The 12,019-nt window shown below is 42.1% G+C and overlaps 1 protein-coding gene across 1 annotated transcript in view; it reads right to left on the bottom strand.

Moving 5' to 3' along the window:
- The window catches only part of HYDIN (HYDIN axonemal central pair apparatus protein), a 465,600-nt gene that overhangs the window by 361,168 nt on the left and 92,413 nt on the right, over window positions 1–12,019 (bottom strand).

The raw sequence follows: 12,019 nt of genomic DNA, 5'->3' as shown, positions 1-12,019 counted from the left end.
TAATGTCCCTAAAACAAGAAGATAGTTAAGCTCTACCCTCAGTTTAGGCTTTACTCGTAAGCTCCAGGAGAGAAGGAAAAAATGACATTGCATAATTGGGGGTGGAGTTACATCTTAACAAGATTTTAGGAAAGAGTAAAAAAGGAAGGCAGTTTAATAATTTCCAAATCAGGTCAAAATTTTTTGCTTATGTTCGTATAAAATATTCTTCAATCTGTAGCTGGGTAAGAGGCTTCCTCTTAGATGAGACTCACCTTTCTTGGTGTACCCTATGGAATAAAAGGTGGGACCCCTGCCTCCAAGGACCTTGTGAGGCAGAAATACTCTGGGTAAAATAAGAATAAATTTGGTACTTTGTTGAAAGGAACAGAAAGAAAGAGAAAGATGCTAAAACACACACACACACACACACACACAAAACCCCAAAAACAAAACAAAAAAATGGTTAAAGGCTGTTCATTGGAATATGTGCATCTTAAATCTTCAGGAAAGGTGCTTACTGCATTAAATTCATAGTGCCAAGTGAATCTTCTGTGGAAATCCATGAAGGAACTGAGATTTGTGTGTAGGTCCTCCTGGGACAGAATCGAGAAAGCCTCTATACAAGAATCATAACAAGGTAGAAGAAAAAATTAAGCAAGGGTTCTGGACTCAGTCAAGCTCAGAATAACCAACTTGTTGCAATTTGTGTGGAACTTCTCCAATGTTAGCACTGGAAAGCTCCCATTCCAGGAACTCCCTCTCTCCCAGGCAAACTCTAACTAGGCTGGAAAACTGAGGATTGAATTAAGTTTACCTAAATTTCCTAAGGCCAGGGAGGTCCCAGTTGACAAATGAATTATAATTAAAATAGCACGTATACTGCTCAGCTTTTGCTTTCTAAGCATGATCTCTTGCTATACAAAAACATATGCACAAAAACACAAACACCCAAAGCACATGCTAAAATTAAAATCAACAACTCTTAACAAGATAAATCCCCCTTTCTGATCAATAACTTAAGCTTCTCACCATGTTACTTACGGGTTTGCACTCCTTTTCATGGAGAAAGATCCACCACTTTGCCTCAGCTCCTGCTTTAAACGCCCTAAATCAGCGGCCTTCCCATTGGAAGACCTTCGTTGTGATCCCATACTTTTGATAGGAAGAGAACAGCAACAGAGCAAGAGCCTCCCTCTGGAATTCCTCTCATCCCCTTTTTTCTTCCCCCAACACATATGCATCAATATGGAAAAACTGACCTAGGAAGGACTTGTTTTCAAGAGGCTAGGCACAATGATCTCCTGAGCTAAAACTGATTATGTTTTCAATAAATTTAACTCAGACTTTCAATTTTTGTAGTCTTAGAAACCAGGAGAAATAATTTATTAAGAATGGGATCTCATGTCTAAATACCACTCCTAACCTAGAGTACAAATTGTAAAAGTCAAATCAGAACCACATTTCAGGCTTAGTGGGATCAGAATAAAGCAGGATAATCGAGGTGCATTTTAAAGCAAGGCGTGCCTGGATTTTAATTAGAAACCTGGCAGTAACCGGCATCTAGCCTTCATCCTATTCTCTGTGAATGAGGGGTATGAGAGAATAAGAATAATCAAGAATTTGGACCTGAACATTCGCAGCAATCTGGATGGACCTAGAGATTATCATACTAAATGAAGTTGAATCAGACAGAGAAAGACAAGTAACAGATGATGACACGTATATGTGGGATCTAAAATATGACACAAATAGACTTACTTACAAAATAGAAACAGACTCACAGACACAGAAAACAAACTTACGGCTGCCAAAGGGGAAAGCGAGCAAAGGGATAAATTAGGACTTTAGGATTAACAGATACAAACTACTACATATAAAATAGATAAACATGGTCCTACTGTACAGCACAGATAACTATATAAATAGCTTATAATAAAGTACAGTGGAAAAGAATGTGAAATAGAATACATATGTATAATTGTGTCACTTACCTGTACACCAGAAACAAAATACTGCAAGTTAACTATACTTTAATTTAAAAAAGAAAGAACTTGGCCTTGAAAGGTTGAGGGAGTGGCCAAGTGAGATGGCTATAGGCAGAGCAATTTTAGGAGGAGAGATCAAGGGTTCCATATAGGATATGTCAAGGAGAGAGTTCTAAACTGGAAATATAAGTTTAGGAGTTACTGATATACAGAGAGTATCTGAAGCTGTGACCAAACAACATCACCAAGGAAGTGATGGCAGAGACAGAAATGTCTGTATGTCCATGGGTATGCCACAGGGGTGGGCAGACCAGTATCGCCTCCACGCTCCCTCTCCCCCTGCATCTATGCTCAGTCAGTTCACATAGCAGCAGGCGCTCTTCCATGAGAAGCCAATACTGCTGTCCGCCAAAGAATTTCAGGCTTGGAGATAAAAGATGGACTCAAGCCCAGATCTGCCACCCAAAGGTACTACCTTAGGCAAATCACCTGACTCTGATGAGTTGTTTCTTCACCTGTAAATTGAGAGACAATACTATCTCCCTATAGAATATCTGTGAGTGTTAAGTTGAATAAAAACACTTTGTGAAATGCTTCACACTCTGCAAATTTGTATTATTTATCTCATAATTTCTGATAACTGAAGGGAGAAAATGCTGTGCTTATATTTGCTAAGTCGTTTCAGTCATGTCCGACTCTGTGCGACCCCATAGATGGCAGCCCACCAGGCTCCCCCGTCCCTGGGATTCTCCAGGCAAGAACACTGGACTGGGTTGCCATTTCCTTCTCCAATGCAGGAAAGTGAAAAGTGAAAGTGAAGTCGCTCAGTCGTGTCCGACTCTTAGTGACCCCAGGCTCTTCCATCCATGGGATTTTCCAGGCAAGAGTACTGGAGTGGGGTGCCATTGCCTTCTCCGTGCTTATATTAGTGATTATATTTAAAGTTTAGGATGGTATACATCAATGTTTAAAACACATAACCCTTTAAAACATGTATTTCATCCTCAGCAACATTCAAAATACACATACCCTTTGATGCAGCAATTCCAACTGTCCTACAGAATATAGCTGTACAAGGATAAAGAGAAATGTGTTAGGTGCTGGAAATAATAATAAGATATTGGAATTATCATGTATCATTAATGGGTTGTGTAAATAAATCATTGTACATTCATACAGTAGAATATCAGGTATTAAATGTAAGGAGAAAATATATGTACTGACATGAAAAGATGCCCATGACATTTACGTAAAATAATAGCGAGCAAGCTGCAGATGATATGTATAGTATTAATCCAATTTGCTTTGCATTTCTATGCATTCATATTGCACATTTTGGTACATGCATAGTAAAAAGCTAGAAGGATACAAGCCGAACTGTTGAGAGCGGTCACTACGGTCACTGTGTGTGGCTGAGGAGGTCATGCCCCTCTGAGGAATGTGACTGGCACAGCAGAGAATTACTTTCACTTTCTCCTTTTGATACTTTGGAACTCTTTGAAGTTAAAAACAAAAGCTGTTTTAAAGACATACCACAAACCAATCCTGGCAGCCCGAGGTCCTTAGGAGGGTGGCTGCATACATTCAAGACCAGAAGGTCTCTGTTGGGTTACTGATCATATTTCAGTTTGGCAGGTCAGAGCTTTCCGTCCCACCAATGCATGGGGGTGCCAGTGGAAGCAGTGCACTGAGGGGAAAACACTGGAAGCAAAGCAGGGCCATTTTGGAAAGGAAAAAGGAAAGGCAAATATATTCTGAAAACAGATGGTGTCTGGAAGAGAAAGTGTGTTTTGGCAACAAGAAAGGAAAATCACAGGGGGAAGAGAGCAAAGGAGTAGAAGAGAAACAGCCAAAGGAGGTGGTAATTAAGTGCGAAGCTGAGGATTTCCAAGGGATTTTTTCAGCTTTGGCAAAAGCAGGCCTCTGGACAATTCTGCTGAAGTGCATAGACACCAATTTATATTTATTTTATTTATTAGAAGTATTCCAAGAGAGCAGTAAGAACCATGATATCCTGACACTACGTTGTCCCCAGTGTTTCCAGTATTAAAGTTTTCAAATAAGGTACTTCTCAGTTACAGTTTTAAAAGGGGACCCAAAGTTAGCTCTCACTCAGTATCATTCTAATATACTTCATGTGGTGTCACACAAAGTCTTGAGTCACTGCCAGTGTTGAGGGGGTTGTGTATGATCCACAGGCTGCCTACTTTGGCCACCTCATGCGAAGAGCCAACTCAGTGGAAAAGACCCTGATGCTGGAAAGATTGAGGGCAAGAGGAGATGGGGATGACAGAGGATGAGATGGTTGGACGGCATTGCCAACTCAATGGACATGAGTTTGAGCAAACTCCAGGAGATAGTGAAGGACAGGGAAGCCTGGTGTGCTGCAGTCCATGGGGTCACAAAGTGTCAGGCACAACTTAGCAAATGAACCACAACAATCTGTCTCACCAACTCCTAACACCGTTGCTATTCTTCTCTGGGCTCTGGAGGTCCCCATGGGTCACTGGTTGGGCAGGGGGACAACCATCCATTGAGAGATGCATGACAATCAGGAGTCATGCCACATCCCACCTCATTTATAGTATGAACAAAGGCACAAGCATCTCAAATGTCCAATAACCAAGAGATTAATTGATGAATTATTCTACACTAAATTGCTTGATGTCACAGCTGCTCAGGATATCAAAGAGCACCCAGCAACTATGACTGTTCAAGCAGGGAACAGCTGTGAGGGCCAGAGGCCAGCTCCCCTACCCAGTGAGGGAAGGAAGTCCTTATGTCTGCATTGACCCCTCCTGCTATACCACTGACAGTTCACGGACAGGATTACAAAGAGGTTTTGCAGCTGGTCCCAAATAATCTTTTAATGTCACAAAAAGCTGAGCCAAAGCCAAGAATACATTCAGTTCAGTTCAGTCGCTCAGTCGTGTCCGACTCTTTGAGACCCCATGGACTGCAGGACACCAGGCCTCAGTTTACTCAAACTCATATCTATTGAGTCGGTGATGCCATCCAGTCATCTCATCCTCTGTCGTCCCCTTCTCCTCCCGCCTTCAATCTTTCCCAGCATCTGAGTCTTTTCAAATGAGTCAATTCTTCACATCAGGTGGCCAAAGTATTGGAGTTTCAGCTTCAGCATCAGTCGTTCCAATGAATATTCAGGACTGATTTTGTTTACAGTGGACTGGTTGGATCTCCTTGCAGTCCAAGGGACTCTCAAGAGTCTTCTCCAACACCACAGTTCAAAAGCATCAATTTTTTGGCACTCAGCTTTCTTTATAGTCCAACTCTCACATAACCATGGCTTTGACTACATGGACCTTTGTGGCAAAGTAATGTCTTTGCTTTTTAATATGCTGTATACATTGGTCATAGCTTTTCTTTCAAGGAGTAAGCATCTTTTATAATTTCATGACTGCAGTCACCATCTGCAGTGACTTTGGAGCTCAAAAAAATAAAGTCTTTCACTGTTTTATCTATTTCCCCATCTATTTGCCATGAAGTGATGGGACCGGATGCCATGATCTTAGTTTTCTGAATGTTGAGTTTTAAGTCAGCTTTTTCACTCTCCTCTTTCATTTTTATCAAGAGGTTCTTTAGTTCTTCACTTTCTGCCATAAGGGTGGTGTCATCTGCATATCTGAGGTTATTGATATTTCTCCTGGCAATCTTAATTCCAGCTTGTACTTCATCCAGTCCAGCATTTCTCATGATGTACTCTGCATATAAGTTAAATAAGTAGGGTGACAATAGACAGCCTTAATGTACTCCTTTTCCTATTTGGAACCAGTCTGTTGTTCCATGTCCAGTTCTAACTGTTGCTTCTTGACCTACATTCAGATTTCTCAGGAGGAAGGTCAGGTGGTCTGGTATTCCCATCTCTTGAAGAATTTTCCACAGTTTGTTGTAATCCACACAGTCAAAGGCTTTGGCATAGTCAATAAAGCAAAAATAGATGTTTCTCTGGAACTCTCTTGCGTTTTCGATGATCCAGTGGATGTTGTGAATTTGATCTCTGGTTCTTCTGCCTTTTCTAAATCCAGCTTGAACATCTGGAAGTTCACGGTTCACGTAGTGTTGAAGCCTGGCTTGGAGAATTTTGAGCATTACTTGCTAGCGTGTGAGATGAGTACAATTGTGTGGTAGTTCGACAATTCTTTGGCATTGCCTTTCTTTGGGATTGGAACGAAAACTCACCTTTTCTAGTCCTGTGGCCACTGCTGAGTTTTCCAAATTTGCTGACATATTGAGTGCAGCACTTTCACAGCATCATCTTTTAGGATTTGAAATAGCTCAACTGGAATTCTATCACCTCCACTAGCTTTGTTCATAGTGATGGTTCCTAAGGCCCACATGACTTTGCATCCCAGGATGTCTGGCTCTAGGTGAGTGATCACACCATCATGATTATCTGGGTCGTGAAGATGTGTTTTGTATAGTTCTGTGTATTCTTGCCACCTCTTCTTAATATCTTCTGCTTCTGTTAGGTCATACCATTTCTGTCCTTTATTGAGCCCATCTTTGCATGAAAAGTTCCTTTGGTGTCTCTAATTTTCTTGAGGAGTTCTCTAGTCTTTCCCTCTGTATTGTTTTCCTCTATTTCTTTGCATTGATCACTGAGGAAAGCTTTCTTGTCTCTCCTTGCTAGTCGTTGGAACTCTGCATTCAGATGGGTATATCTTTCCCTTTCTCCATTGCCTTTCACTTCTCTTCTTTTCATAGCTATTTGTAAAGCCTCCTCAGACAACCATTTTGCCTTTTTGCATTTCCTTTTCTTGGGGATGTTCTTGATCCCTGCCTCCTGTACAACGTCATGAACCTCCATCCATAGTTTATCAGGCACTCTGTCTATCAGATCCAGTCCCTTAAATCTATTTCTCACTTCAACTGTACAGTCATAGCAGATTTGATTTAGGTCATACCTGAACGGTCTAGTGGTTTTCCCACTTTCTTCAATTTCAGTCTGAATGTGGCAATAAGCAGTTCATGATCTGAGCCACAGTCCGCTACTGGTCTTGTTTTTGCTGACTGTATAGAGCTTCTCCATCTTTGGCTACAAAGGATATAATCAATCTGATTTTCGTACTGACCATCTGGTGATGTCCATGCGTAGAGTCTTATCTTGTGTTGTTGCAACAGGATGCTTGCTATGACCAGTACATTCTCTTGGCAGAACTCTATTAGCCTTTGCCCTGCTTCATTCTGTACTCCAAGGCCAAATTTGCCTGTTACTCCAGGTATTTCTTGACTTCCTACTTTTACACTCAAGTCCCCTATAATGAAAAGGACATCTTTTTTGTGTGTAAGTTCTAGAAGGTCTTGTAGGTCTTCATAGAACCGTTCAACTTCAGCTTCTTCAGCATTACTGGTCGAGGCATAGACTTGTGATACTGAATGGTTTGCCTTAGAAATGAACAGAGATCATTTTGTCATTTTTGAGATTCCATCCAAGTACTGCATTTCTGACTCTTTTATTGACTATGATGGCTACTCCATTTCTTCTAAGGGATTCTTGCCCACAGTAGCTGAGTGGCACTGGAATGGCAGCTGCACAGTGCTGGAGCGACTGTAAGGAGATAACCAATGTCCAAGGCCAGAGAAGCCCCAGCAAGATGGTAGGTACTGGTGCGGTGACGGCGCAGCGCTGGAGCGACTTTGAGAAGATCCTGTATGTCCAAGGGCTAAGGAGAAGCCCCAGAAAGATGGTAGGAGGGGCGAAATGGTGTTTAGAACCAAATCCCTTACCCGCCAGAGACACTCAGAGGGTTCAAACATACCTTGTGTGCACAGGTCCCAGAGACCCCACAGAGACTGAGACAGAACTGTGTTTGAGTGTCTCCTGAGGAGGTACGGGTTAGCAGTGGGCTGCTGTAGGGGCAGGGGCTCTGTATGCAGTAGACTTGGGTATGGCATAAGCCCTCTTGGAGGAGATTGCCATTGACCCCACCATAGAGCCACCAGAATTTACACAGGTGGAAAACAAACTCTTGGCGGGCACAAACAGAACCTTGTGTGCACCAGGACCCAGGAGAAAGGAGCAGTGACCCCACAAAAGACTGACACAAACTTGCCCAGGAGTGTCCAGGAGTCGGTGGTGGCCTGCTGCAGGGTTGGGGGCACTGAGAGTATCAGTGCATACATGGGACCTTTTGAAGGAGATCGCCATTATCTTCATTACCGCCACCATAGTTTGGCCCCAGGTCAAATAACAGGGAGAAAGCACAGCCCCATCCATCAACAGAAAATTAGATTAAAGATTTATTTAGCATGGCCCCTCCATCCAAGACCCAGTTTCCCCCTGTCAGTCTCTCCCATCAGGAAGCTTCCATAAGCCTCTTATCCTTGTCCATCAGAGGGCAGACAGACTGAAAACCACAATCACAGAAAACTAACCAATCTGATCACATGGACTACAGCCTTGTCTAATTTAATGAAACTATGAACCATGCAGTGTAGGGCCACCCAAGATGGATGGGTCATGGTGGAGAGTTCTGAAATAACCTGGCCCACTGGAGAAGGGAATGGCAAACCACTTCAGTTTTCTTGCCTTGAGAACCCCATGAAGAGTATGAAAAGGCAAAAAGATACAACACTGAAAAATGAACTCTCCAGGTCGGTAGGTGCCCGACATGCTACTGGAGAACAGTGAAGAAATAACTTCAGAAAGAATGAAGAGACTGAGCCAAAGCAAAAACAGCACCCAGTTGTGGATGTGACTGGTGATAGAAGCAAGGTCCGATGCTGTAAAGAGCAATATTACATAGGAACCTGGAATGTTGGGTCCATGAATCAAGGCAAATTGGAAGTGGTCAAACAGGAGATGGCAAGAGTGAACATTGACATTTTAGGAATCAGCGAACTAAAATGGACTGGAATGGGTGAATTTAATTCAGATGACCATTATATCTACTACTGTGGGCAAGAATCCCTTAGAAGAAATGGAATAGCCATCATAGTCAACAAAAGAATACATTATGAAGTCTCAAATTATCAATTCTACCTTTGGGATAAGATGTATACCATGCACCAAAATGAAGGTCAAGAGACAAATCTTTTCAAACATATATATATATGTACAAGTTTTTTTCTTATGTACACTCATAAATATATATGTATGTATGGTGTATGTGTATGTGTGTTGCTTGGGGTTCAGTTCTGGACAAATAGCTTTGAAATGTCTATTAAACATCCAAACAGAGATGTCAAGTAGGTGGCTGAATATATGGTCTTAAGAGTTAAGGAGAATGGTCTAGGCTGGAGACATTTACTTGGACACTGCGGTAAGTAGAACAATGTTCTTCCAAAGATGTCTATGACCTAATCCTCAAAACTTGTGAAAATATTCTCTTAAATGGCAAAAAAAAAAGACTTGTCAAATGTGGTTAGGGTATGGACCTTGAGGTGGGGAGATTATCCTGTTATATGAGTGGACCCAATCTTATCAGATGGGACCTTAAAAGCAGAGAATTTTTCTCAGCTGTGGTGAGAGAGAGCTGACAAAGGAAGAAGATTCAGAGATATAAGATTCTGATAAAGAATAAAACAAACTAAGGAATGTAGATTCCATCCTGAAGGAAATCAGTCCTGAATGTTCATTGAAAGGACTGATGCTGAAGCTGAAACTCCAATACTTTGGCCACCTGATGCAAAGAACTGACTCATTGGAAAAGACCTGGATCCTGTAAAGATTGAAGGCGGGAGGAGAAGGGGATGACAGAGGATGAGATGGTTGGATGGCAGCACTAACTCAATGGGCATGAGTTTGAGTAAACTCCAGGAGCTGGTGATGGATATGGAGGCCTGGCATGCTGCAGTCCATGGAGTCGCAAAGAGTCTGACACGACTGAGCGATTGAACTGAACTGAACTGAACTGAAGGAATGTAGAAGGCCTCTAGAAGATGAAAAAAACAAAGAAATGGATTCTCCCTTGGAGACTCCAGAAAGGAACACAGCTCTGTTGACAAGTTACTGTAGCCCAGTGAGACTGTGTCAAACTTCTAACCTAAAAAGCTATAAAATAATAAATCAGTGTTGTTTTAAGTCACTAAGTTTGTGGTAATTTGTTAAGCAGCAAAGGAAAACTAATGCCAGCATCATTAATATATAGATGGTATTTAAATCCATAAAATGGGATAAATAGAGACAGAAAAGAGGTCTTGGGGACTGAGTTTTTGTAAGTTTGAATATTAAGTCAGAGAAATGAGAAAGACCCAACTGAGCATGAGGCAGAAGAAAACATAAGAAAGCGATATTCTAGAAGCCGAATGAAGAGTTGGTGTCACCTGTGGCTGAAGGGCCAGGTGAAATGAGAGCAGAATTAGCAAACAAGACAGACGAGGGAGAGCACATGTGCTCAGGCCAGCTGGCACACAGAAGGAAAAGAGTGGACCCTGGCCCTCACCACCCAAGCCACAGTGATGGGAGAGACACACAAATGGCACCCACTCAAGAATGTGACTTTGTCACACACAGGGACTCCAGTTACCAGCGCACACGGCCCAGCCAGAATCCTGGAACATCTCCAGAAGATCAGCACTCTTTCCCACTGGGGGAGGGAAGGTGTGAACGTCAGCAGCAGGAAGATAGAGGAGCAGGAAGACTTGCAACTTTCGCTTACAGATCTACACTGTTGTTTCTCCTTCTACCATATGACATAGTCTGAGACGTCCAAGGCCCTAACTTGTGAAACGGCACATACTCCAAGTCCAACAGAGTTAACATTTTATCTCAAGAGCAGTAAACAGTTTTTCCTTAGGAAAAAATACGAGGTCATCAAAATAAAAATACACAACCTTCCAGGACCTGACATTCCATGTCAGTCATAGCCTCAGAACAACCTTTTATGTTTTCCCTTCCTTTGCCCCAAAACTCATGTTAGTTACACATCTACAAAAGAATGAATGAAATCATGTATGAAGGACCCTTGTGGCCTGTGACAAATATAGCCCATGCAACACTGCCTCATGCTGACTTATAATGACTTTGTTCAGCTGTTGATCTTCTCCACTAGACTGAGAAGTCCTCAAAGAGGTGAGACTGTGCCCTTTCATCATTGAATAGTAAAAACAATAATCCATTAACTACCTGTTCATTGAACTAGTAATACATGTCAGACGCAATGCTAATTGTTTTCAGGCATTTAACCCTGACTTTCCTGGTGGCTCTGTCGGTAAAGTGTCTGCCTATGATGTGGGACACCCGGGTTCAAATCCTGGGTAAGGAAGATCTCCTGGAGAAGGAAATGGCAACCCACTCCAGTATTCTTGCCTGGAAAATCCCATGGACGGAAGAGCCTGATAGGCTACAGTTCATGGGGTCGCAAAGAGTCGGACACGACTGAGCAACTTCACTTTCACTTTCAACCTTCACGCAACCCTAGGAGATGGTATTATTTACTTCATTTCTCAGAAAAGAAACTTGATATTCAGAAACATTAAGAAACTCACGTAATAGTCTAACTTAAGAGAGTGGCAGAGTTACTCAATGTCAAATTCTGTGCTGAATAAGGCCACCTCCATTCACATCCTAATTCCTGGAATGCATGAATTACCTTCTATGAAAACTATGATTTTGCAGGTATGAATAAGGATTTTAAGGTGAGGAGATTATGCTGGACTATCCAGGGCTCAATGTAATCACAAGAATCCTTGTAAGAGGGAAAGAGGAGATCATATTGAATAGCAGGAGATGTGACAACAGAAACAGGAAGTGAAGTGATTCAAGGAAGGAGCCATGAACCAGGGAACGCAGGCAGCCTCTAGAAACTGGAAAGGACAAGGAAACAGACTTTTCCCTAGAGTCTTGAGAAGGACACACCTGCCAATACCTTGATTTTAGATTTCTGACCTCCAGAACAGGAAGATAGTAAATTTGTGCTTACGACACTAAGTACCTGGTTACAGTAGCCATGGGAAACTGACACAGCGCTCTGTGCCTCTGCCCTTATATGTCCCATCATCCTCATGACCTAAGGGAGGCAAAGGATGTTTACTAAGTCAATTACAAATGAGAAAGAGATCTTCCTCTAAGAATTCTCCTACCTGACCCA

This window comes from Bos javanicus, chromosome 18, assembly GCF_032452875.1.
Source record: "Bos javanicus breed banteng chromosome 18, ARS-OSU_banteng_1.0, whole genome shotgun sequence".
In the NCBI taxonomy this organism is placed as follows: Eukaryota; Metazoa; Chordata; class Mammalia; order Artiodactyla; family Bovidae; genus Bos; species Bos javanicus.
Note: the sequence above shows the minus strand (reverse complement) of the source record. Positions and strands in the feature narration are given on the sequence as shown.